The 22,673-nt window shown below is 33.3% G+C and overlaps 2 protein-coding genes and 1 long non-coding RNA gene across 3 annotated transcripts in view; 2 read left to right on the forward strand and 1 right to left on the reverse strand.

Annotated features, from left to right (window-relative positions):
* Nucleotides 1-2,169, reverse strand: part of LOC126740418 (glucose dehydrogenase [FAD, quinone]) — a 39,404-nt gene extending 37,235 nt beyond the window's left edge. Inside the window, exon 1 of the mRNA XM_050446431.1 lies at nt 1,956-2,169. The gene's annotated coding sequence lies outside the window, so the exon portion shown is untranslated. The remainder of the gene's footprint in view (nt 1-1,955) is intronic.
* The window catches only part of LOC126740428 (flotillin-2), a 512,088-nt gene that overhangs the window by 301,273 nt on the left and 188,142 nt on the right, over nt 1-22,673 (forward strand). The window lies entirely within an intron of this gene.
* On the forward strand, nt 5,992-6,548 carry LOC126740432 (uncharacterized). The gene is made up of 2 exons (XR_007661908.1): nt 5,992-6,168; nt 6,246-6,548. It is a non-coding gene; the product is annotated as an uncharacterized LOC126740432 (long non-coding RNA).

A 22,673-nucleotide genomic window follows, 5' to 3' on the forward strand; every position in this document is an offset into this window, starting at 1 on the left:
TATGTGATATTTGGTGTTCCACAGGGCTTTTATTTTAGACTTTTTGTTTATTGGTGATATCGCCAGAGGTCTGAAATCAAAATTATTGTTATTTGCCGATGATTTAAAAGTCTTTAGGAGAGTTACTGATTACACAGATCAGAATACCATACAAAATGATATAAATATAGTCATTGAATGCATTGACAATGAGTGCTTTATAACGCGATTATTATTACCCTTTAAATATCTTACGAATTATGAGTTGAATAGTGTGGTTCTGATCTATTACTAGACTTCTGAGGGTTTACTTTAACACCAAACTTACTTTTGCGACCATTATAAGATGAATGGTCTGATTCTGATGGAAGTATCTATTATTAGTGAACTGGTGGTTTACTTTAACAACAAGCTTACTTTTTGCGAGCATTATGAAAAAGTAAATGGTCAGGCAAATTGGATATTGGGATTTGTCAGGGAACTTGTACTGACTTTACAAGCATATTCAAATAATTAACTTGTTGTATATATGCTACGTCCTATCAATAATAGAATTCGCAAACATTGCTTAGTTCCTGTACTTCAATTTCCATATTCAGCTTCTGGGAAATGTTTGACCTTAGCATGGACTAAACGCTGCCATATTTGGACTTAGCTTCGTTAAAGAGTTTCAGAAGTATGAGTTGTAATGTGATCTGTGTAGGTGTAGGTCTAGGCCTGATTATGCTCCGATAGGGGTGAAATACGTTATTTAATGAGACCGAACTGGTAGTTTTTAGCTGTTTTGTTTTTTGTTTGATCTTTTGTACAAAATGGATGATAAGTTTTTATAATTACAAATAATATTGTATTTAAATAAGTTTAATAGTTTTACTCTATTTAACAGCAATTTTGTATCTTTAACAATTTATAACTATTACTAACACTACTGTTTTTTTATAAAATCTACCTATAATAATTTTTTACCTGTGCACAATCGAGACTTCCAATTAAATCCAATTATAAAAATAAAAAAGTTGGAAAAAAAATATTTTTTTTTAAATAAAAACCCATATTTGTAAATTGCTAAACCTTCGTAATTTCTTGTTATATCTTAAAATCTTAAATAGATAAAGAGGGCATTTGCGGAATAAAAATAGAAAATATACGTCCAGATCTTATAAATTCTTAACAGATTAAAAGTCGTAACAGGTTAGATAAAACTAAAATAATCATTCCATTTTAGCATTTAAAAATATAGTACCTTTCAAGTACCCCCCTAATAATTAAGGTTATATTGAATAAAAAAAAATTGACCATAGTGTTGAAGTTTAATAATAAAAAAAGCTTACAGATTAATGAAATAAAATTAAAGTTGTTTTATGAAAATATTACGTAAAATAGAAAAAATAAATTAACAAAGAAAGGTTAAAATAAATTATTGTATTTATTACTTTCCGTTTGCAGCTTTAGTGTTTTTAAAAACCAAAAATTGATATTTTTGATATGAAGTTATTATAAAATTATTGCACTAAGAATGTGCCAGATTTTTATATATGAATCAGATAACTATTATATAACAAAATTATCTAGACAAAATCTGCAATTTCATTGCAACAAAGCTCATTAATAGCAAATTAATTACTAATTAATTCTTATGCTTTTCGTAGGAGGTAGAGTGAACCTCAATCGATAGAACAACGTATAAGTAATAATTTAAAGATTAAAAATAATAAGAATAATGAAATATTAAAGAAAATTAACAATAAGAAAATATTTTAATATCCCTTTTGACCTCACTTCTAAGAAGTCTTTAAATAAAAAAATGGGAGCCATAAACTAAAGAAATATTAAATTAATATTAGAATATTAATATTCATTTCAATTTTTTATAAAAGTCAATGAATATTGTAGATAAAATGAGATTAATGAAGTAAATTACGCTTTTATAAAAATAAAATAAAATATTTTGTTACTATAATGTTCCTTTTACTTACTTTTACATTAACTCCACAATTCATATAACAACTAAAAATTTTTTAGGGCTAAAATATGTAGGATCTTTTTCGCATCAAATATCATTAAAAAAAGGTTTTAAAAACCGGTAAAACGAAATAACGTTTAATCAATTCCGGTCCTAAAACAACCGCGCGAGCGAAAGAAAGACAATCGACTAGTTTAAAATGTCGAAGAAGTACGTGTAAGGTACTGCGGTATATTTACAAGAAGTACGGTACCGGTGAGGGTTTAAATTTATAGTTTATATGTGACACGGCCGCGGTTAAATGGTATTTTTAATGATTTTTTTGATTAATGAAGTGCTGATGAATTAAATAATTACATGGTTTATTAATGTTTTATATGAAAAATTAAAATATTTACGTTTAATCTTAAAGCATAAATTTATATCCACATAAATAATATAGAAGAACTGCTTTGAATCGTATATTTTGAATTTCGTTTATTTTTTTAATTATTCAAGAAATAAAACACAATAATCCTACAAACCTCCCAATTTTCAAAACGACTTCGTTTTGTTTTTTATCTGCATGAGATCCAATATCATCACTAACTCTATACAGGGTGGTCCAGTTTTAAAATCGAAGACTTAAGAAGCCGACGAAGAACCAAAAAATATCAGTTTTTTTAATTATAAACTTTATTTGAAAAATGCTTTGTTCATTTATACACGTTTATACAAAAATGTAATTTATTCATATTTTTAAAGTACAAAAATATATGACGTGTTAAAATATATAAGCATTTACATAAAGTCAAAAAATTATGCAAACAATACTAGGTATAAAATTCTAAACAAAAATAAAAGTTTTGCTAATATTATCTACTATGGGCCTAAAAATACTACATATCTAAGACTCTAAGTTTCACGAACGTCTTTTATTAAACATGATTTTACTCTCTTTTTGAATTAGTTAGGAGGAAGTTCCTTAACCACTGTAGGTACTTTGTTAAAAAATCTGACACCCAGCAATGACACCTTCAGTCTGCTATAGGGTGTAAAGATGTTTCAGAATATATATACAAGGAAAAGTTATTATACTCAACTGCGTAAAAATATACCCTGCAATCTTCTCTTTAACTCAGAACCGAAATGAATCTCATAGTTCTTCTCTGCAGCTTAAAAACGCGAGTCGAGTGTGATGAACCACCCCACGCTAAAATAGCGTAGGTTATTTTACTGTGGAAAATAGCAGAATATGCAAGGTTTCCTGAGATACACACAACCCACTAGACCTCTCAAGACAAAGACTGCAGAACTAAGTTCACCACACAAGCCCGCAATGTGGGGCTCCCGAATCCAATTCCAAACACCATGATTCTGAAACAATTCATGAAAAACACCATGTTCTGGGTCTTTTATGTATTTAGAAGCAAGCAATTAGATAAGAACCACTTTTTCACAGCTTCCTAAGCCGCCATTACATTTGTCTTTACATTCCTCCCGGTCCCACCACTCGCTCTAACAGGGGTATCATCCGCGAATAGCACAAATTTGGCACCTTTAAAACTAAGAAATTCATTCCTGAAAAAAAGAAATAGGATTGGGCTCAATATTGATTCCTGCGGTACTCCAATATCTCAGACAATACTCTGCCTCCATAGACAATACTCCATGCATATGTACTGTCTGATATTTTTAAAACTGCTTTAGATATTGAAATGAATTTTGGCATGTTTGGATAGGTAATCTGAATTTAACAAAATTTGGTCAAGAAACAAAACTAGAGAAAACTTTTACTGTCAGTATTTTTGCAATTTATTATGACAGTTTATTGAGGCAGCTTTGAGGGTCAGCTTATTTAATTTAGAATCATTTGTAACATTGTTATCTGTGTTGTGTAGCTATTAATCATAAAAGTGTAACAACGAATACTAAGATATTCATTTTTGCTACGATTTTGGTTTGGGAGTGCGGAAAAAGCAGTTCATGAATATCGTATACGCGATCCAAATAGAAGGGTTCCAGATACTTGCGTCTTAATTAGAACACATCAGAATCTTGGTAACTTTGGCATGAGTGTCAATAGTAGTAGTAACAGTTTATATTTCTAGTTTTTTTAATACCTATTAAGCCTAAACTTAAATAAAATATACAAAGTATTTGCCCAAACTTAATGATAACATGTATTGGGCTGGTGACACTGGTCATGCAAAAATCTGGTCACTGGCCGAATATTGTTTGTCCTATCTTTCTGATGGCCAGTGACTATATGGCACCTGAGACAGTGGATTGTAAGGGCTTTGTGATCCATATCGCAGGCAGAGAACAGTGGCAGGACCCTTCATTGGTAAACAGGGAGATCATAGTGAAGAAAGATGGCTCTAGAATGAACAACAGAGGTGGTACAGGGTTCTGTGGTGGGAACCGATATACGAAGTCTGGCTATTAAATAACGAGACTGGTTACGAAAAAGGGCTTTATTATAAAAATTATTATACATTTGAATGCTCCCCTTCAATATACTCCCCTCCCCTCGCCACATATCTTTCCATACGTTTTTTCCATTGATCGAAGCAGTGCTGGAAGTCTTCTTTGGTGAGGGCCTTTAGGAGCTCTTCCTTTTTTTGCTTTACCGCTTCCATCGACTCAAATCGGGTCCCTTTCAAAGCAGATTTTATCTTCGGAAACAAAAAATAGTCGCACGGGGCCAAATCTGGCGAATAAGGCGCGTGTTCGAGCACTGGAGTGCGCTTACCGGCCAAATACTGCTTTACAGATTGCGCGTTATGGATGGGTGAGAAATAGTAAGTCTGGTTGACAGTCTGACCCTCTGGAACCCATTCAGTCATCACGATACCGTTAATGTCGAAAAAAACGATCAAAATTGCCTTGAATTTTGATTTGGACATCCTTGCCTTTTTTATTCTGGGCGATTCAGGCGTCTTCCAATGCATCGATTGCCGCTTGGTTTCAACATCGTATTGGAAAATCCATGTTTTGTCGCAAGTAATAATGTTTTTCATCAGTCCGGAATCTTCTTCTAACCTTTCAAGGAAATCTGAGCAGACCTGTTGATGCAAGAGCTTTTGGTCAGGAGTCAGGTTTTTTGGCACCAACTTCGCACAGACTTTTGTCATGTATGTAATTCCCCATGTAAAATTTTTCTAACCATTTCTTTATCGGCGTTTACAGCCTCGGCAATCATCCGGGTGCTCATTCGACGATCTGCATGCACAATTTGGTTGATTTTGGTCACTGTTTCCGGAGTTGAAACAGTGACAGGGCGACCTGAGCGCTGGTCAACTTCAGTGCTCTCTCGGCCCTCACTAAAGCGCTTACACCACTCAAAAACACGCGCACGAGAGAGAGAATTTTCCCCATAGGCCTCTTGCAACAATTTATAGCACTCAGTCGGAGTTTTTTTTTCATTTTAACGAGAAATTTAAGACTGATGCGTTGCTCTTGTTTTTCGTCACACATGGTTTTCGGCACGAGAAAAAAACAGGTTCGTTTCAAACCGCTACTGCACGAATACTATAATAGTGACGAAAACGTGTTTTGGTACGTGCATAGACAAGATATCTAGATACCCAACGCACTACTCGTTTTTTTCCCCACCCGTCTCGGGCGCCCTCTACTCATGCAGTCTCGTTATTTAATAGCCAGACCTCGTACCAGTAGCGCATACTCGCAGGAGGAGTACGCTACTGTGTTCCAGCTTGAAGTATTCGCTGTATTGAAATGGGGAGATACGGGCAGAAAATCCTTAATTACGGACACCGGAATACTGTCTTACCAATCTGCTTAGACAGCAGGGCTGCCACTATGGCTTATACGGTCGAAAAGGTTGTCACATGTCAATTTCGATTTGATGATTTTGGTTACTAATTATTTTAATTTTTGATAGTAGATATGAAGTATTGGGTCATTCTACTTCATTAATTACAGTATGCTTCTGTTGGTTTCACAAGACCTTATTAAGTAATTGTGAATACGGCTTTATTTTTGACAGTATGGTGACATTACAAGACGTTACAAGACAAGACGTGCCCTTCGACCGCGTGACAGAGTTTACTTTTCTTCTGGTTGCCGGTGGTTGAGCACCTCGATATTTTTGTGATCCGATTTTTGGGATTTTAGGAGCTCACCACAGTTCCACAGGGCTTTATTTTGCTGGTTTTACTTGGGTACCTTTATAGCCCTATGAATAAACGCTTTACGGGATTTGTCTCGCAAATATACCAGAGGTAAGTGTCCCTTTAAGTCGGCCTTTTTCTCGCACCATGTGCAGTACTTTTTTTAATTGTGTCACTGTCCCTTACAGGACATGTCAGGAGGCCTGCTAAGGTTCTTATAGTTCTGAGACAGTCAAAGACCGGCGCAGACACTACAGAATTTATTTTTATTATTTTTTTTTTTTTTGGTTTTATGTTCGTTGTTTCATAATAATTTATTATGATGGCAGCTCACTATAACAGTCTTCCTCTTGAGTTTTTTTTTCTTGTTACCTCTTAAAACGATCCATTTACACCTGCAAGCTGCTGTATGACCTTGCAGCCAATGACGAAGCAAGTGGTATTGTAATAGTTTTAGTTATTTTCTTTTTATTATAAGTTGTAACATTTAAGTGTATTGTTTGACTCTATCCACCTCAATGACCTTAGGTTATTTTTTTTTTTAATTCATTTATGTTATTATCGCTGAATAAGTTCTGAGACCATTCAGTGGTGCTCTTTACTCACCCTATCCTCCTTCTGAGTTGGGGCACAAATTTGTCATTACTGGGCAACTTGCTTACCAATGAACACATGGTAACTTAATTTTGTTTTATTTTTAATATTTTTTTTTCTTTTGTAATTATTTAAAAATAAAAACATGGCAAGGTGAGCTCCAAGCTCATACCGGAGTGCATAAAGGTCCTGGAGGAACTGGTGAAGGTGGGCTTGTCTGGGTGCCTGGCCATTCAAGCTGAGCTGCAAAGATGAAGTACTACACCGGCATCTGCGCAAAACGGTAAGCCTCGAACCTATAATCGGTATAGGCAAATGTGCAGCTGCTGCATCAATGAAGAGTTGCGGAGCAAACCGCAGCCACGTTATCAATAAGTGCCCAGCACTCTTACACAGTTATCCAGCGATATTAAGTCTTTTAAACCAGAACATTTCATTGGTGTTTCCAAAGCTATTGGCCTTTGGTAACTTTCGGTGGGGCACGACGGGTCCATAGAAAAGATTCAATTACCAAAAATTTAAACTTTGCAATAGAAATAAAATTACGTTAACAAATTGAATTTAATAAAAAGAAATAAAACTACCGCATAAAATACTTATATTACAATATTTTATCAACAAACAAATAAAATGAACTCAAACCAACATGCTACAAAGGGAGCCAACAGGCTATCTACTCGCTACACACTATAAGGCTCAATATTAAAAAGGTGCTGAAAAAGTTTTCCGTTAAAGGTTTTAAAATGTCTTTCCTATTGAATGCAATTTGGAAGTTTATTAAGAAATTTCACACAGGTATACAGGAGACTTCATTCTGTTAAAGACAGCTTATGTGTTGGGACATTTAAATTAAGACATCTCGTATTGACAATAGGACTCTCTGCTCAATATAATTTTTGACCTTATAGAAAAACAGATAATGTTCATTTTTTTCTTACCTGCTGATTTGGCAGGCTTAATAGTCTGCGATAGAAAATTGGCAGTCTCTGGATAGTCATTACGAGATTTTAAAACAATTTCAAACATAAAAACAGTTTTATCACACATTAGCATAAATTTTGTTCCCACCAAACCACCTCTTGGTTTTTCTTCATCTTTGTTACAATTTTTTTAAGAGTTTTATTATGAAAACATAAGTGGCAGTCTCAACAGAACTCTTGGATCACTCTTCTTGTGTAGATAATGAACGCAATAAAAACCATCAATATAATAATCATAATAATCATATACTTCATACTTTTGATAACAACCAACCAACAAGGTGATAACAACCAACCTTCATATATTTTGATAATACCTTTACATACATAAGTTTGAAATATTACGAGCACTAGATGATGAAAAAAAAATTTCCGAATGGCTTTAAAACTTGACGGATAAAAATCCTGACTTAATACATAAGACTCTTTGGACTGATAAGTCCTGAACTTATTTATTTACAAAAACTTATCAACACAATATCCATATTTCGGTACTATCATAATTCTCGAGAAATCGATTTTTTTCAAACAAACCAGTGGTTTCCTGGCCACTCAGGTCACCTGGCTTAATCTGCTAGACTTCTATGTTTGGGTACTATTAAAGATAAATTCTACGTTAATTTCTTATTAACAACGAAAGATTTATTTTTAAGCATTCGGCAGGCCTGCAATGATATACGGTGAAATCCGCATGAAGTATCTGCTAAGAAAATGTTGAAAATGTATTGAGGTCGGTGGACTATATTTCGAGCCGTTTTTCTAATTTTACCGTTAATTTTCTTTAATTTTGTTATTGCTGTTAAAAGCCAGTAATTAAATTTGTTATCTGCATTGATGTTTAAATGTTTTTCAAAAATCAGTAGGTATAACAGTCTGTCAAAGGAAAGTCTTTTTAGAAATATTATGAAATTGAAGATTTTGACACGCTATACATATATTAGATCTTTTTAGTAATGAAGCATTTTTTGAATAAAGTTTATAATACAAACTAGTATTATTTGGTGGCTCTCTGCCTCTAATGTTTTAAAACTGGACCATCCTGTATAATTTTCGAATATGTGAAGTTATGTTTTACTTACTTACTTTTTAATTTTAAGCGAATTTCAATGAAGCTCAGAATTTCGGGTGTTCTGAAGGTACAATGTGCCGAATTCTAAATCAGATCTTGGAAACCATGAAAGGTGGGTAAATGATGGCAAGGTTGCGTAATTTGATGGTTATTAACAAAAATATACACAGTTATTATACACGAAACTAAAATCAGTAAAATTGTTACATGAATGTTTTCAAAATGTTAAGATTTTTGTAAAACAGTATCATAATTTTTTCAATCCTTTGAAAGACTTAATAATTTCAAAACAGCTATATTAAAAAGGAAATTTTAAATTTTTTTTCAGAAATTAACGAAGCAAAAGTTTAGAAATTACTCTCATTTCTTGCAGATATATACCTTATATACCTTAAAAATAAATTAGAGCCGCTAGAAGATCATACATTTAACAAACCAATGCCATGTGTCTAAGACATAGTCGTAGGCGCAGTTAACTCGAGTATAGCGAGTAAGACTCCGGTTTGTGATGATGGAATTATTAACTATTACAAGGACATTGGAAATAAACTTAACAACAGTGAGAGAGATGTGAGGGCTCATTTAAATCAAAATAAAGTATTGCTATTAATATATGATTATGATAATATATATACTCCTCACTGAGTTATTCTTTTAAAGACACTTATTTTATACAGATAAGGATAATAAGGTCATCTTTGGTGTAGATATCAGTAATTTAACTAAGTCAGAATTTGTAAGTAGAAGTCCATTCTTGAAGTGGAGTGGCTATAATATAGCGGGTTGGGAAGGGCGGGAAGAATTTTCTCCACAAGTGAAAATGCTAATCTTTTGTCAAGAGTTATGGATTTCGATGAGTTCACTCATCATTATGAAATAAATTGTTTTTCATGTAAACACCATAGCAGAATTCATCAGAATAAGTTAGAAATCGTGATAATTTTGGCATGAGTAAACATTTTTTTTTTAAACTTTATCCTTATAGGTAGCTAAATCCTCTTTTTTAATACCAAAATATCGTTTTACCATTAACTTGGATACATGTGTCGTGTCTTCTATTAAACATGCAGTCAGTACGTTAGAAGAACGAACTAATCGTATTTAATAGTGAATTGACTAATAGTATTTCAAAAGTATTTGAATCGCTTTTTACTTCGAGATATTTAATGGCTTCTTTTTTTATATCCTATATTTTCGCTCTATTTGTCTGTACTATACTGATATTAATGAGAATACCACACTGATGAATGATTTAAGAAAAATATTAAACAAAAATTAAAGAGGTATCGATGACATTCGGGTTAGTGCTTAGAACATTGAAAGGCTAGAGGGCAGTTTGTTTGCTTGCAACATGTCTGATGCAAGGATACCAAATGCTTATGTAGAAATGGCAAAAAACACTTTATATTATCATAAACATTTGTCACTTATTTTGACAGGCACAAAACAATGCTACTGTTCCACTTTAACAAAATATGAAGTATTTTATAAAAATAAAATATGATAAGATACTCTATAAAAAAGTCAATATTCAGAGTTAAATTAATTCAGATTAAGGTATATTAGAGAAAAATGCACCAACATCGCAACGCCGCGCCGCTCGATCGCATTGTTGATTCCGCCGACACAAAGTATCTTTACCAGTGACGTCAAAAAATTTTTACATGATAAATATTTATTAATAATAGATTGTGCTTTAAATTATCAACAATATTACGGTTTATGAACTCTTTATGCGTTTTTTTAACGTACCTCATCATCTAATAAAAAGCAAGAATTTTTCCTAAGATTTTGAGTACGGAAATGATAAACAACTGTTTTTATGACTGAAAACCCAAATGATGATCCCTGTTGTTTTCGACGCATCTTGATTCTCTCTGAAAGCATTATTTATTGAATAAAGTGAGACTTAAAAATTTATAATACATTTTAATCTTTTAGAAAGACTGTACTTGGGTTTGAATGAGGCATCTTTTTATGTGGTTGGCACGATGCTACTACAAATGCTTATGGATTTAAATGCTATCCTCTCTCTTGGCTTGAATCCTATTGGGCAAACATGAAATAAATTGTCTCAAGGGAAACTGTGCTTTTGAACTACGCTTTTAGCATAGTTCAAAAGAAACTTTCTATTGGATATGTACATTAGCCTTTTAAATATAAAATTTGTTTATGAAGATACTTTAAGTATCATATCTTCATCTGCCATGGTCTAGCTGAGAATGAGAGACTAAAGAGAATGAAGACTTCTCGCTTTACTTTTTGTTCGTTTAATATCCTCTAGAGCAATAATTTACTTATTGACCTTATTAATCAAATACCCTTTAGTTTGCATATTATCTTCACTCGATGATAATAATAAATAATATGTAATGACTACAATATTAACCCGTTTGTACTCCATGCTTGAAATGCTGTGGTGTAATGGTAATATGCCATGCATGGCATTGCATGATTACCTGTGCAGTGAACTTTGGCTGCGGCAATGTTTGGGGTGGGTTTCATTGAAATCTTCGAAATTCTCTTTGATCTTTTTGGTAGTTATTACTAGTTATCAGTCTGGAACTAATCTCTATAAAACCATGTAAAGTAAAGCGGGGAAATATGGCAACATAAATGTCAATCGCTCACATTCTGACCTTCATCGGACCTACTCGCAATACGAACACTGAACCTTAGAGCGTACCCATGTAGGTTTGCGACGTGAAAACTCTCGTTGCCATATTCTCGTCGTCTGAAAGAGTATAATCATAAATGTCCAATGATACGATATTGCCATATTACCCGCACCCATAGGTAAATATGGCATCTAGCTCAGGGTAATATGGCAACATGTTTTCGTTATGTAAACATTAGGAATTAGGAGTTTTTTGCTCCTAATGTGCTCTCTAAAATGAAATGCTAATGATCCCAAAAACATACATTTATTTCTAATGAAAGAAGTCAAATACAAAACATGAAAACTTATTAATATAATTCCTAGTGGCTACTAGTAGATATCCTCTAATTTAACTGTTTCTTTAAGGAAATTCGGATAATGGCGTACATTCTTCGCAAAATCTGTCAGATCTCGTACATATCTCATGGATCACGCACTGAAGCCAGTCGCATTTGGGACCTTTTTTGTCGTAAAATGATCCATGACATTGTGCGTAAAATTCTGATTCATCAATATCGACTTCGGATTCGTCGCTTGCCTGCGTTACTACTTCTGTTTCGGTATCTGACGAAGAAGGGCTTGGTAGTTCTTTGGTTTTGTTTTTTAGTATCCCGGTTTTCTTCGTTTTCTTAATATTTTGTATTTTTTTCCGTTCTTCTTTTTGTTTTAATTTTCTGCTTTTTTCTTCTTTCTTTGCCCGTTTTGCAGAAATTGTTTCTGGTGAAGTTAGTATGTCGGCATGTTGTATCCGTTTATAGCCACTTGGTCCTGGTTCGACGCGTGGAACCGGTAAAATTGCTTCAAAGGGATTCGTATCTTCAGGTTCCTCAACTGTAGTGACATTACCTGGTCTGGGATCATTCTCCTCCTCACTGGAAATCTCTTCTGGGTTAAGACTATCTTCAACCGATGGTTCATCGTTGACCATAAAAGCATATAATCGGGAATTTTTTCGGGATTAAAAGGGTAAATCCCACAGGTTCTAAAACCGGAAGTCCCGTTTTGAATTGTTGCAGCCTTACACCAGGCAATATTTAATAGTTGGGCAAATTGCAATCGGCTTAGTTTTCGACCAGGATTGTTATGTACCCAGTTTTGACAAGTTTGAGTCCAATAAGCTTTCAAGAATAAGCGATCAAGCGGTTGGAGCCAATGAGTGGTGTGGCTGGGCAAACAAAACAGGATCACGTCATTCGCTACAGCAAAATCTAAGAGTTCGACATTGGAACAGTGCGAGGAATGTCCATCCATAATTAATAGAACCTTACCGGTACCTTTCCGCGGAATAAAAATGTCTTTAAACCATTGGAAGAAAATTTCAGATGTGACATAAGCTGACTTTTCGCCCATAACAACCTTGCCGCCAGGTGGTAGGCCATTTTCGAATTCCGGTTTTGTATTTTTGCCCTTAAATATGCAGCAGGGTAGGAAAAAAGTTCCTTCTGCGTTTACACAGGTTATAACGGAAATAGTTTCTCGTTTTTCAGCGCTTGTGATACAATTTACCATTTTAGCGCCTTTGATACCACAACTTTGCCTGGATTGTTATTCAATTGCAATCCTGTTTCATCGAGATTAAAAATCTTTTGTGGGGTATTCAATAAATTATTTTCTCTAAGAACGTTTTCCAGTAATTTAACATATTGTGTACATTCTTGTTTTGTCATGCCCTTGGCCCTGGCAGTAGACATACCTTGAGCCTTACGAACTGCCAGTACAGGGTGTCTTCTCATTGTCCTGCCATTTTCCGTTCAGTATTGAATTTATGTGGAATATTTTGTTGGACCACAAAAGAATAAGCAAGCTTTCTTATATCATGAGCGGTTAAAGCAAAGCCGTGAAATGCCATGTTTTGTATATATTTGGCTAAACTTGCTTCTTGTTCCATAGTAAGTGAGCCTTTGCGACCTAATGCCATCTTATCCAAATTTCCGGAACGCATTCTTCTCATTAAGGTTCTAACTGGAACATTATAAGTAGGACTTATTTCCCGAACCGACCCTTTGCCTGCACGAATATCACTTACTGCATTTCGAAGATCTACTTCTGACCATTGGGCCCTTCTATTTTTCCGAATATAAGAACGTGGCATTGTGTTTATCTGGAATGATAAAAAAATACGAATCACCATGAGCTATACCTATCAAAAAAGTACTTGGGGTAATATGCCGCACTTGCATTTTCATGCGGCATATTACCCCACGGTGCAACACCAACGTTTCAACTGAAAAGCAAAAACCCGGTGTAAATACAGTCAGCGGCGAAGGTGTTAAATGTTAGGTTATGAATCTCACCTCGTCACAGCAACGTGGATTATTTCAATCCGATCACAAAAACTTTTAAAAACTCCTACCATATATCGTATCAAAATAATTTTTTGTGGGTACTTACCAGTTTTTGGGGTTTATCGTTTACTAAATGATAAAAATTATAGGAAATCAGTAAACAGGTGGTTGACTACGTTAATGTCGACAGGTTACTATGGTAGTGCGATGGTTACTATATTAAATTTTAATAATCTTTAACTGTTGGTCAAATATTTTCAAATTTACTTGAGTAAACATTTATATTTATTTAAGAAGTCTTTATAGAGGCACAGAACTAATTGTTTCTCTTTAACATCCTCCTTAAAACCTACTCATTGGTCATATCTGGCTATAATACTAACAAGAAATAATTAATATAGACGAATGGTTAATTGGATAAACGGTCCTGCAGGGAAGAAATAAGTAATTATTTACTACGCATAGTTGATGTACATATTAGATAACTTTAATGACATTCAAACGTATAATTTGAGAACATTTTTAACAAACTTGTAATGTTGAAAAATTGCCATGGAGGAAATACATCATCACTTTCATTTTGTGAAATCTTTAATAACAGATTGATATTGAGGAATTGACACTGTAAATATGATTTTTGACACATAGTCGCTTTGAAGGTAGAGTAGACACATTTTTATTAAAAAATTTAGTTAAATTTGTATTTCATTGTATGATGTTCAAAATTTTAAAAAAAATTCGCACAAAATATTAGAAATAATATATTTTAATATTATCTGATTTATTGCTTATAAATATAAAAATACTATATGAATTTCACAAACGAACAACGTTAGTACATACCCACTGACCAACCAGTGATGTATAACCAACCGCCCTAAACGCGTGAGTAAATCGATTTTCAACACTTAATTTTATTTCTTGCACTTAAACCTTGCGACATTAAACATTTCCATTTTACCATCTAATATATTTTTCACTGAAATTATGATCAAATAAATTAATAGCGGCTCGGTTTCAAAATAGCGTTTCGAAAAAGTCCATTTTGTATTAAGTTGTTGCATACATGATGCTTGCATTAAATTGATGCAAAACTTTTGCGCCATAACGTCATTATTGGATAATGATGTACTTATTGATGTGTACCAACTAAAACTGGGAAAATTTAACCAGAAAATAACAGTTACTTAAAAAAATAATGTCTGTAATATGTTTAATTGATACTAGAACTCTGACTAAAAAGTAGATGACTTTTGAAAATTACATTTTTCTGGTTGTTTCAAGACTAGTAATTTTTAGCCATTGTGGTAGGCAATGAAAAAGCAGACTTCATGTCAAGGCGGGGATCTGAAGATTATTCACACAATCCATAGGCCCTGCCTAATCCAGGAGAGTAAAGAATATCGCTTTAGAAAATAGGACTGCCATGGGTAGTCCCCACTAAGAAAATATTTGTATACAATGAGTCTGGGAATAAATCATAATGAACGGCTATGCAAACTATGTGATGAGTCAGCCTCTCACTAAGGACTAGTTACATATTGTTTATTAGTTTTATCACTAATTGGATTTTAACTTATTCGACGGTCTTTGAAGTACAAAGATTGGAATTGGAATTTTTTTGGACAAAATGCCCGTAACTCGAGAAACCTCTCATAGACTTTCCGAGTTAAAAAAACTAAAAAAAAAGTATTTTTATTATCTTTCAACAATGCTATAGTAATAGAATGTTGATGGTAAAACTAACGGCGAACTTCTAAAACTTGTAGAAAGGCCTAAGAATTATTTATAACATAAAACAGAGAACTCAAGATATACATTTTTACCACTGAATTCGAATATTAAGATGACGCCATAGCAATGATGAAAGCAAAAACTTCAAGAAGAAGTTCGAATTATAATATTGCTCTTATTTACAAAAGTGCATTTAATAATTTAAAGTCGCCGATTTGTCATCGATCGCAACTATTGGGCATCACTTATTCCACTTCAAAGTAGATTTGGACAAAAATGTGCAGTTACACTTAAACACACTTTAAATTAGGAAGGAACTGAAGCGAACCAAACTGAACCATCACGGCTGTGTGTTCTGTAAATGAAGCAGCAGATTGGTGAGAGTTAACCACGTTGATTTTTTTTTCTTTTGTGGTATTACAAAATCAGGATCTATGTAAATAAACGTGAAAACCATTGCAGAGCTGAAACAGGAGATCAGACGTAAAAATATCGACATAGAACCTGATTTGTACTGCAGAATAATAAATAAATTTCTCCAAATTTAGGGATTATTGCATGTATATAGCGGTGTTCATTTTACGCGTATATCCTGAAGAACTCAAAACCTACTTGAAAAATTTGCCAACACACAGTAGACTAATTATTGCAAAAAAAACCAGAATATTTGATTTAGACTTACTTTCTTCTTTTTCTTCAGGTACTTGTCCGTTTCAGATGTTGGCAATTATAACTTGTTTTGTAACAGCTCGAAACAGTTCTACTGAGCTTTTCCTAAACCAAATCCGCAACCATGATGTTCTTGTTCTTCAGGGCCCTCTTTTACCCAATACCTTTTCTTGTATTATGTTTTGTAGTAGGGAGTATCGATCTTTATTTCTCATAACATTCCTCATGTATTCTAGTCTTTTTTTTTAATCGTGGACATGACTTCTAGATCTTTTTCATTCTTCTTAGCACTTCTATGTTCGTAAAGTGAGCTGTCATGGTATTCTGAGCATACTTCTAGAGAGCCAAATATCTCAAATGCTTCCAGATTTTTAGTGGCTTGGTGGCTTTTGTGAGTTTCCAGGATTCTATGCCATACAATAAAACCGAAAAGACGAACCGAACCGAAAATAACATCTTAAGTATCTTACTTTCGTTTTAAGGGATATGTTGTGACTTTTGAAGATGGATCTCATTTTGTGAAATACCGTCCTTGCTCAATTCGAATTCAGTCGACATATAGGTGATATCCACATATATCTCTTTTGCTGATGATCATTTGTTTCGTTTTCTTACCTTGTGTTTAGCTATTAAGATAGATATAAGATAGATATTAAGACCATATTTTTGACTGTACTGTGTTATCACACCCATTAACCTTTGCAGTGCTTCCAAGCTATCTGCTATCACCATGGGTTCGTCAACGTATTAAACATTATTCAGTCTAAGTCTGGTCAAAAGGATACCTTCTTCTATTCCGTTAAGGGCTTCATTGAAAATTTTTTTCGTTGTTAAATATTACAGGCAAGAGGACACATCCCTGTCTGACCCTACGTTACATTTTCACTTGTTCCGTTCGATTTCCATCAAGCTTTAAGGTCTAAATGTCTAATTCCAGTAGAGATTTGAAATTAATCTGACATCTTTATGGTCCAAGCCCGCCTTCTCCAAGATAAGGATCATTCAATGATGTTGAACGCGATCAAATGCTTTTTCATAATCTATTGTAAATTAAAGCTGTCGTGTTTGGCTTGCAAAATTCCATTTCTGCTGCTTCTTTTTGTTTGGCTTCTCTAATCTTTGTCTGGATCTTTTTATACTCTTCTTCATTACTTTTGTGTGTTCTCCTCTGTTCCATTGGTTTTAAAATTTTACTGGTCATCCAAGTTTTTTTTTTGGTTTTCTTTTCTGGTTATAAAAATTCTTTTTTTATCTATTATCTTGGTGAATTTGTTAATCGCCACCTGTATGTCAGTCACTCCTTTTAATTTTTTTAACCTTTGCGTTAACTTATTCACTTGATTTTCCTTTTATTAGACGTTATTGTCAAGCTTTCATGTCATTGAGGAATCATTTTCTTCCTTTTGAAAAGTGAAACTTTCTTCAGTTTCACTTTTATAACTTCTACTAAAAATATATGAACTAACATAATATAATAACTACACTTCTATGTATATAGTCATATTTTTAGCAATTGTAGAATGCGTATAATACTAATTCGTTGTTTTCTCTACTATTTTTTTATTCTAATCCAAACGGTCCGATGAAAGCTGTTTTCAACCACACTCCCAATTTGGCATGAAAATCGTCGCTTACGACATTTAATTCGTGCTCCGACAACTCTATGATTTAATGTATAGTTTCGACTTCTTCTTCTTTGTCTGCAATGGGGGCGTATATTTGGACTATATTCATATTTACTGGATGAGCTTTTTTTCGGAGCAGCATTGGACATTGGAATAAAATTAGACACACATCGGCCAATATGTCTTGCAACTATTATTCCAAGTTTATGTTCCAGCTTTCCGAATAAAATACTGTAACTTCTTCTTTGTCTATACCTCCTAGACCAGGCGTTGACTATTTTTTCGGCTTTTCCCATGGTTTTAATGTTCCAAGTGCATTTTTAATATATTTTGGTTATAATGTTTCTTTTCTGAGGTCATTCATAAGCGTCTCTCCCGGACATCAAACGGGGACTTACTCAGGAATCATAATATTTAGTTCTGAGCATTGCCATAAATTATTTCTACTAGGACTATCCTGTAGGATTTTTAATGTGACGGTTGTGCTTTACTATCTACATCCTTATGCCGTTGAGCAATGTTATGGTTCATCCGCCTTTGAGGTAAATTTCTCATCCTCCTCATTATTCTTCTTCCCGAAGCCGTTGATAAACGGGAGCTGGATCGCTTATTGCGGCGATCGTTCGCTCTTATTTAGGATGCAATTAATATTTGCTGTTTACTCGACTTACTTTAGGAATAATACATATCGAAAATACGTGAATGCTATGCTGTGTTCTCTAGCAACTAAGAAGCTGTAGCTTGCGAGATGATTCTCTATTAGCATCATTTAATGGTGAATCGTTTTTAAGATAATAGATTTGCTCTGGGATAAAATTCAATAAGATTAGTTATTAATAAGCGGATTAATTATTATTTCGGACGGTTTATTATCATCTATATTGATAAAAAATCCTTTGTGAGCTGGTATTCTTTAGAGGCAACGTACTGATAGACCACAATTTTATCAGCAACTTTTTTGAACACACCATTTAGCCCTATTCTGTTCTTTTTTCTCTACATGGATAATTCCCTAATCGTTGTTCCCAAAGAAAGGATTCAACACATGATTGATGAAATGAATGACGGAAATCCCTATTTAGAGTTCACATGTGAGATAAAAACCCATTTAATATAACCCTATTACATTTACTGGTAATTAATGATCACCGAAGTATATTACTAGATACTAGACCTCTATAAGCAAACAACCAGCTGTAATAGAATACTTAACTACAGATCCAAGTACCCACAATATCAAAAAGTTAATATAATTTAAAGGTGCCTTTTGCTAATTTTTGTAGTTCTAAGGATGACAGAGAGAGTGTTAAAACGTCGACTTAAAAATTATTTCAAAAAAATTTAGTACAAAGAAACTACTACAGTTTATTTTTTTATTCCTTAAATAACGTGCATTAAGAATTTAGTGATTTTAAAATATGACCTGAATTTAGCCTTATAATAGGCATTGCAGTAAATTGGTTTTTAAATTATTTTTAATTCTCCTTATTTAATGTAGTTAATCAATTACTGTAGTAATAACAATTATGGTTTTAAAACTGCATTGATACCACTAATATATGATTTTTTATTGCAATAACTAATTGCAATCATACTTACAAAAATTTTATTTCAAAATTCAATTAAAATTTTCGTCTAAATTGAAAGTTTTAATAAAATAGATACGCCTATAATCCTATTTTATTTTTTTTTTTTAATCAGCAATAACATTTTGATATACAGGGTGATTTTCAACGTATGCGCATAAACTTGGGAAATGATAGCTGATGAGTAATAATGAGTAATAATGAAAAAAAAATGTAGTAAAATATTTTTAGTTTTGGAGATATCCATGTTCTTTTAAATAAAAAACGTGTATTTTTTAACGTGTTTAATCTAAAATAATTTAAAGCAACTGTTCGAAATTGTTTCCATTATTTTCAATACAGACTTGAGCTCGTCGAATCCATGAAGACGTACATGCACGGGCCAAACCAGGCTGTAGGCGAATTGCGTCACTGGCAGCGTTTATGCGATATTGTAGCTCTTGCTCAGTATCAACTTCGTTTACATACACCATTGTTTTCATATGACCCCACAAATAAAAGTCTAATGGATTAAGGTCAGGAGAGCGAGGGGGCCACCCAACTGGACCATCACGCCATCGTCCGGGAAACACACGATCTAAATGTTGTCGCACTGGTCGTGAAAAATGTGGTGGAGCACCATCATGAAGAAACCACATGTTCTGCCTAACGTTCAGATTCACATTTTCAAGGAGCACTGGTAAATTGTTGCACAAAAATTCCAAATACCGAGCACGAGTCAAACGATTTTCCAGAATAAAAGGTCCGATAAGCATCCCGTTCAGAATTCCAGCCCATACATTTACAGAAAAACGTTGTTAAAAGTATGTTCTCCGTGTAATATGCGGATTTTCCAAAGCGCAGTAATGAGTCTTATGAAAGTTGAAAATTCCATTGCGCGTAAAATTTGCCTCATCCGTAACTAAAATGTTCATGGTAAATGTTTGGGCTTAACTGCTGGTGATGTAACAACCACTCACAAAAGTGTACTCGAAGCAGCAAATCTCTTGGAAGTAGGGCTTGTACCCTCTGCACATGAAACGGGTACAGCAACTCGTGCCTTAAAATTTGCCAAATTGTAGATTGCGATATTCCAAATCGCGCTGCAATTGTCCTAGTGCTAATTCCAGGTTGTTCTTCGATAACTTCTAAAATATCCTCCGCCAGATTTAGAATGTGCCCAGGTCTAATAGTTCCTCCATCTTGTCCAGGCCGCGGCTGCAAATTCCCAGTTTCTCTACCCTGCTGAATAACACGTAAGAAAGCCCCACTTCTCGGGTGATATCTTCGGGGAAATCTTTGCTGCCTTCTGATGCATTTCTTCGTGAACCAAAACCATGTTGACAAGTTCTTCGTTTATAAAAATGTGCGCCATTACATTTGACGCTTTTATTTTGTTCGTGTGAAAATAATGATCGAAAACGATCACAGCCACCAACAAACTAAGTACTGCTAAAGATTCCAAACAATAAATTCCAAATATTATGACTTGTTTACTATCAGTTATTAATAAACAAAATAAGTTCGTCTGATACACGTTCTGTTGACATTTATTTAACTTTATTTCGGAAACCAAAAATATTTTATTACATTTTTTTCTCATTATTACTCATTATTGATCTTTATCTACCATTTCCCAAATTTATGCGCATAGGTTGAAAATCACCCTGTATTGTCGATTTGCCAGATAAAATTTAGATAAAAACTTATTATGTCATATGGGTCAATGATGTCTTAGCACAAATAAGGTATGCATTTGCAAAAAAAATTATTACCATTATTATATAATAACATTCATTAAATACAACCGAGGAAGACCATTGTCATTGCATTAATGTATTTACATAAATATTTGTCGAAAGTGGCCATAATGTAATTGTTACTTTTATTTGTTATGTGAATTGATACACTGGTAATTTAAAAATAAAAGTTTTCATTACTAATTTAGAGTTTATGATATTATTATTTCAGAAAATAAATAAATATTATTCCACGTGTACAGGGTTGTTCTTTATATTTATACAGATCCTAGCTCGGTTATTATTCGGCATTGGAAAAAAAATTAAACCTAAAAGTTGTAGAGTTTACATCAAATCGCCAGGAAATGTGCTAAAATCTAATACAGGGGTATCGCAAAGTTAATAAAAAATACAAAATAATATAATAATAAATTTTTTTGAAAAAAAAAATCCTTATTGCTGTGAAACTTTTTTTCTTTTCAAAATTTTTTTTCAAAAAAAAATTCACAAATGTTATATGAGGCCGCCAGTATTTTTAATAGAGTTTTTATAATCTCTGTATAATTTCAGCAGATCATTGAAAATTATCTCATGATGTGCTTCATTTAAGTAGTTTATACTTCTTTGGATCCTTGCCCTTAAATCCTTCAAATTTTCACTTTCAAAATTTTCATCTTTCTTTAAAATCTTAATTTTTTTTAGATATCCCCATAGAAAACTGTCTAATGGAGTCAGATCAGGGCTATTTGGTGGCCAGCTAATGGAACTATGAGTTCCAATCCACTTATTCAAACGATCCTTAACAAAAATTCTTATCGGCATAAAGTTATGAACTTGATCTCATATAACAATGGTATATTCTTTAAGAAAAATGTCTTCTAACAAACCTTCATTTTCAAAAAACTGGAGATTTTTATCTTAAGTCAAGGCTCCTTAAAATATAATGGGTCCAATTAGTTGGTTTCTAAGGATACCACACCACAGTCCACACATAATTAATGACATCCTGCCCTGGTTAACACGGTTTCGTCGCTCCGCAATACCTTATATCGTTATCTCACTTTTTCATATCTAACAATCAATACCTATCAGCTAGTCTTCTTATTTCATGGTTATCTGTTAATTTTTGTACTGGCAGCATTTTGCAAGGATGATATTCATATTAATGTAGCTGTAATGTAGCTGTAATTCTGTAAATTTTTTTTTCTAAAACATTAAAAGTATCTACTAGCATCTATGGTTGATTAATTAGGTTTTTCTAAAAAAATGAAATAATAAAAATATGAACGTAATAAGATTCTTAAATATAAATTTACTTTTCCTCTTGAAAATATATTAAAATGGGTAATTCTTCATCCGTGTTGGCTAAAACTTCACGTTTTTTCTCTGTAGATTTTCGCGTTTCTAAGTTTCAGTGTAGTAAAAGGTGCACTTAGCCAGAATTCTCATTTCAAGATGAATGTGGTGATATACCTTTTCTTCTTCTATATAACCCATATTCATAAGTTATAGACAAAGCATTAACAGTGACAGCCTGACAAATAACTTTATTTACTTTGTTATTCTCGATTAACGTCATAGTAATGGGTTTTTAGTTAAAACAATATTTTTTATAATTATAATTTTTTTTCTAAAAGGAAAATATTTGGAGAACGGCCAAACCAAACGTTAACATAGTCATATATTATAAGTATATG

Source organism: Anthonomus grandis, chromosome 9, assembly GCF_022605725.1.
Source record: "Anthonomus grandis grandis chromosome 9, icAntGran1.3, whole genome shotgun sequence".
In the NCBI taxonomy this organism is placed as follows: Eukaryota; Metazoa; Arthropoda; class Insecta; order Coleoptera; family Curculionidae; genus Anthonomus; species Anthonomus grandis.